Genomic DNA, 6000 nt, shown 5'->3' with positions numbered 1-6000 from the left:
GTAGCCCCCTGACTACAAAGGGATCGCACTGCTGACGCCTGAGCTGCTACCTCCCCACATATGCCGAGCAGTAGATGCCTATCCCTCTGGGGCATCAGGACTCCCGGCAAAGGCCATCCTGCCAGGTGGTCTTTGCTGCGGCTGGGTGGCGCCCGTGGGGAGAGCCTCTGGTCAGAGTGGGTGGCATCAGGGCGGATGACTCGCAATGAAGCGTGGTACATCATTTCTCGCTGGTGGGCCTCCACCAGCAGTCTGTAAGCGGTCGAGGTCTAACCTCAATGGGAAGAAATATGATCAGAGATCATTTCCCTCCCTGCCCACTCCATGGGAGGAACGTATGGCTAAAGACAGCAGTGCCGATTATTCACTCCGGTACCTTGTCTGTACGCGAGTTGATGGTGAATCATTTATGCCAACCAAGCCTCAGTTTTTTGTGGAGCATTTAGAGGACAAGTTCGGGAGGTGGAGGGCTTGTCCAAAATGCGCTGTGGGTCAGTTCTAATCAAAACAGCATCCTCTGCCCAGTCACAGAGGTTGCTCACTTGCGACAGGTTGGGGGGATGTTTCCGTCACCATCACTCCCCATAAGAGTTTAAACATGGTCCCGGGGTATTATATTCCACAGGGATCTTCTTCCGCAGTCAGACGAAGAACTACGCGCCAACCTAGAACGACGAGGTGTTCACTTCGTCCGGCGCGTCCATCGGGGTCCGAGGGATAATCAGGTAGCCACCAGTGCCTTCATCTTGGCCTTAGAGTGTGATGTCTTACCCGAAAAGGTCAAGGTGATGGTTTACTGCTGTGATGTGAAGCCATATATCCCTCCTCCGATGTGGTGTTTTAAATGCTGGAAGTTTGGGCATATGTCATCCGAATACTCCATGTGCCCCGCCTCCTATCTGTGTTAACTGCAGAAAACACCATTCCCCCTGCTCACCAGACTGTAGGATTTTCCAGCAAGAATGGAAGATAATGGAATATAAGACCCTGGACCGCCTGACCTACATCGAGTCTAAGCGGAAATATGAGAGGCTACATCCTGTGCCAATGACGTCAACCTACGTCGCTGCTGCAACACCGGTCCGACCCTCTACAGTGTCATCACCTCCAGTTCGATCTCAGCTCTGTCAGAATTCACCGGCCCCCTTGGTTGTGGGGGGCACTTCACTCCCTGTTGCTCCTGCTCCATCTACTTCAGGAGCAACACCCCCCCCCCCCCCCCTCCAACCATCGGGGACATCAGTTCCCACTTCCCAGCCGGAGAAGCATAAGACTTCTTTGGCTACTCTCGCCAGGAAAGGGTCCCTTGGGGACCTCCCTTCGCAAGTTCCGACCAGCGGAAAAGCGGACACCCACAAGTGGCTGAAACAACCACCAGTTGCTGTTCGTAGGGCCTCACGGTCGTCGTCTGTCCCTGAGACTGACCCAGTGAAGCCCTCCCAGCCTGAACCACCGAAGACACAGCGTAAGAAGCAGGAAAAGACGAAGGTTCCCAAGAATCACGACATTGCGGTGGCACCCGTCCCACCGCTTCCTTCAAGTTCAGTGTCTGAGGATGAGGTCGAGATTCTGGCGTCTGCTGAAGACCTGGATCTCACCGGACCCTCGGACGCAATGGATGTCACTCGCGCGGGTACTGAATCGGTGGCAGCAAGTGACCTGGTGGTGTAAACTGCCTCCTCAGTCCCTTCCCACCTTTCTCAGCCATGGACAATACCATCCTCCAGTGGAACTGCAGTGGTTTCTTCCGCCATCTAGCTGAGCTCCGACAACTTCTCAGCCTTCACCCTTTCCTCTGTATTGCTCTACAAGAAACTTGGTTTCCGGCAATGCGAACCCCCACCCTCTGTGGCTATTGGGGTTATTATAGGAACCGGGCAGCTTATGAAAGGGTATCTGGTGGCATCTGCATCTATGTCCTTCACTCCCTTCACAGCGAGTCTGTCACTCTACGAACACCTTTAGAGGCTGTCGCTGTTTGGGTGTGGACGCCACAGGCTGTTACGGTCTGCAGTCTGTATCTTCCACTGGATGGTGATATCCCGCAGCATGTCCTCGCTGCGCTAATAGTGCAATTGCCGCCACCTTTCTTGTTACTGGGCGACTTCAACGCCCATAACCCTCTGTGGGGTGGGTCAGTGGCAACAGGTCGAGGCGCCACTGTTGAGCGTGTATTGGCACAGCTCGACCTTTCCATTTTAAATGATGGTGCCTTCACACATTTCAGTGTGGCGCATGGCACGTACTCCGCCATCAACCTTTCGATTTACAGCCCTAGCCTCTTACCGTCTGTTCAATGGAGTGTGCATGGCGACCTGTGTGGTAGTGACCACTTTCCGATCTTTCTGTCACTGCTACAGTGTCACTCTTCTGGGCGCCCTTGCAAATGAGCTATGAATAAGGCTGACTGGGACTTGTTCTTCTCCATGGCCGCAATTGCACCTCTTTCTAATGAAGCCATTGGTGTGGTGGTTCACTCGGTCACCACCGGCATTGTTACTGCCACAGTATCTGCCATTCCCCGTTCTTCTAGGTCCCCGTGGCGGAGGACTGTGACTTGGTGATCGCCTGAGATCGATGAGGTGATTAAAGATTGCCAGCAGGTGCTCCAGCGTCACAAGCAACATCCCTCCACAGAACACCTCATCGCCTTTAAACGGCTGCGTGCACGGGCCCGCCGCCTTATTCGCCAACGCAAGCAGAAGTGCTGAGAACAGTATGTCTCCACCATTGGGCTCCATATCTCTCCATCGCAGGTTTGGGCCAAGATTAGGCGCCTCTATGGCTATCGGAACTCTGTCAGCGTCCCTGCACTCTCACTGAATGGAGCAGTTTGTACTCACTCCGACGTAATTGCAAACTGCTTGGCAGAGCATTCCGCTTCTGCGAATTACCCACTGGCCTTCCGCTCCATTAAAGAGCGGGTGGAATGTCGGAGCCTTTCATTTCACACCCGCCATCCTGAATCCTACAATGTTCCATTCAGTGAGTGGGAATTCCATAGTGCCCTAGCCACTTGCCCTGATACAGCTCCTGGGCCAGATCGCATCCACTGTCAGATGCTGAATCACCCTCAGTAGACTGCCAGCGACGCCTCCTCGACCTATGCAACCATATTTGGGTCGAGGGTGAGTTTCCATCGAAATGGCGGGAAAGCATTGTTATCGCTGTTTCGAAACCTGGCAAGAACCCATCAAAAGTGGACAGCTACCGCCCCATTAGCCTCACCAACGTTCTTTGCAAGTTGCTCAAACGCATGGTGAGCTGGCGGTTGAGTTGGGTACTCAAGTCTCGGGGCCTTCTGGCTCCGTCTCAGGGTGGGTTCCGTAAAGGCCGCTCTGCCACCGACAATCTGGTGAGCCTGGAGTTAGCCATCCGTACGGCCTTTGCCCGCCGTCGACACCTCGTCGCTGTCTTTTTTGACATGCGGAAGGCGTACGATATGACATGGCGCCATCACATCCTCTCTACGCTTCATGATTGGGGTCTTCGGAGTCCACTGCCGATTTTCCTACGAAATTTTCTGTCGCATCGTACCTTCCGCATGCAAGTCGTAGCCTCCCATAGTTCCTCCAGAGTTCAGAACGGGGTACCACAGGGATCTGTCCTAAGTGTCTGCCTGTTTTTAATTGCAATTAACGGGCTCGCTGCGGCGGTGGGAACGTCTGTCTCAGTTTCCTTGTATGCTGACAACTTCTGCCTCTACTATAGCTCCATTGGCATTGCAGCTGCTGAACGTCAGCTGCAGGGCGCTATCTGCAAGGCGCAGTCTTGAGCTGTAGCACATGGCTTCCAGTTTTCGGCTGCCAAGACCTGCGTTATGCATTTCTGCAGGCAACGAACAGTTCACCCTGAGCCGCGGCTTTATCTTGCCAGCGAACTTCTTGCTGTAGTGGAGACACATCGGTTTTTGGGTGTGGTTTTTGATGCCCGGTTGACTTGGCTCCCACATATTCGGCAGTTTATACAGATGTGTTGGCGGCATCTTAATGCTCTGCGATGCTTGAGCCACACCAGCTGGGGTGCTGACCGATCTACCTTCTTACAGCTCTACCAGGCGTTAATCCAGTCCCGTCTGGGTTATGGGAGCCTGGCTTATGGTTTAGCATCCCCTTCTGCATTGCGGGTGCTGGACCCAATCCTTCACAGCGGGATACGACTTGCCACTGATGCTTTACGGTCCAGCCCTGTGGACAGCTTACTTGTGGAGGCAGGTGTCCCTCCACTGCAGTTATGGCACCAACGTTTACTGGCCACTTATGCTGCACATGTTTTTAGCTTGCCCGGGCATCCTAATTATCGTCTCCTGTTCCCTCAGTCAGTCGTTCATCTCGCAGAATGTTGGCCCAGGTCGGGTCGTATGATCGCGGTCCGAGTCGGAGAGCTTCTCTCAGGGCTTGAAGTTTTCCCTCTTCTACGTCCTTTCCAGGCCCCTCTGCATACACCCCCCGTGGTGCGTGCCCTGCCCTTTCCTTCAGCTCGAATTGACACAGGACCCAAAGGACTCAGTCCCTCCAGAGGCCTTCCGCCACTGCTTTCTTTCCCTCCTTGCCACGTATCAGGGCTCTGGCATTGTTTACACTGACGGTTCAATGGTTGCTGGTTGTCGGTTATGCTCTGACTCTAGGGGACCATTATGAACAATATTCTTTTCCAGCTGGCTCCAGCGTTTTCACTGCTGAGCTGGTCGCCATCTTTTGTGCCCTAGAGCATATCCGCTCCTGCTCAGATGAGTCCTTCGTTATCTGTAGTGACTCCCTGAGCAGTTTACGAGCTATCGACCAGTGCTTCCCTCGCTCTCGTCTGGTGATGTCTGTCCAGGAGTCCCTCCATGCTCTTGCCCGTTGCGGCCACTCTGTGGTCTTTGTGTGGACCCCAGGCCACGTTGGGATACCCGGCAATGAACATGTTGACAGCCTGGCCAAACAGGCCACCAGTAAACCATCTCTGGACATTGGCCTCCCGGAGACTGATTTGCGAGCGAGCTTACGCCACAAAGTTTTTGAACTTTGGGACACTGAATGGTGCAATCTGACCACGCCAAAATAACTCCGCCCTGTCAAGGAGACGACGGATGTGTGGCGATCATCCACGCGAGCCACTCGCAGGGACTCAGTAGTCCTTTGTCGGCTTCGCATTGGCCACACCCGCTTGACACACAGCCATTTACTGCGCCATGAGGACCCGCCTCTATGTCGCTGCGGGTCGGCTTTGACAGTGGTCCACATTTTGTTGGCCTGTCCCCTTTTAACTGTGCTCAGGCAGATGTTTACGCTGCCTGATAAGCTCCCTGCCCTTTTAAAAGATGACACTGCTTTGACAGGCTTAGTTTTGTATTTTATTTGGGCAGGGGACTTTTATCACTTAATCTAAGTGTTTGTCCTTTTTGTGTTGATTCTGGCCTTAGGTTTACAATTTTAGTCTGAGTTTTTAGTGTGTTTCTCGGTGGTTGGCTTTTCCTTTTTTGTCTCTATGGTCGGCCTACCACTGTCACACTCTGTGTGATTTTAATTCCTTTTGTCTGGCCTCTGTCTAAATCTTTCTTGTCCTGTGTCGTCTGTCGTCTTTTCCATTGTCGTTTCTATTCTGTGTGGGTGTTTTTAAGTTTTGGAAAAAGGGACCGATGACCGTAGCAGTCTGGTCCCTTTAATCCCCCAAACCAACCAACCATTTTGACTTCACGTGCTTTTTGGGCTAATCTTTCTGCTCCTGTGGGTTCGATGATTTCACTCAAGTATTTAAAGTGATTGACTCTGTTTACAGTGCCGCATTCTGTTTTGACGTGTTTTGTGGTCATAAATTCAGTTTTTATGAAAGAGTCTTGGAGCCCGACTTTTTCAGCATTCTTTGAGTACTTCTATCTAATGAATTGCTGTTTGTTCATCCTCAGAGAGGATTGCGAGATCATCAGTGAAGGCTAAACATGTGCCATTGATATTATCTCGTTTTTTTCCTTGCATGATGGGTCTGCGGCTGTTTTGTTTTTCCAGTTCCTTTTTC

Source organism: Schistocerca nitens, chromosome 12 (assembly GCF_023898315.1).
Source record: "Schistocerca nitens isolate TAMUIC-IGC-003100 chromosome 12, iqSchNite1.1, whole genome shotgun sequence".
Lineage (NCBI taxonomy): Eukaryota > Metazoa > Arthropoda > Insecta > Orthoptera > Acrididae > Schistocerca > Schistocerca nitens.
Note: the sequence above shows the minus strand (reverse complement) of the source record.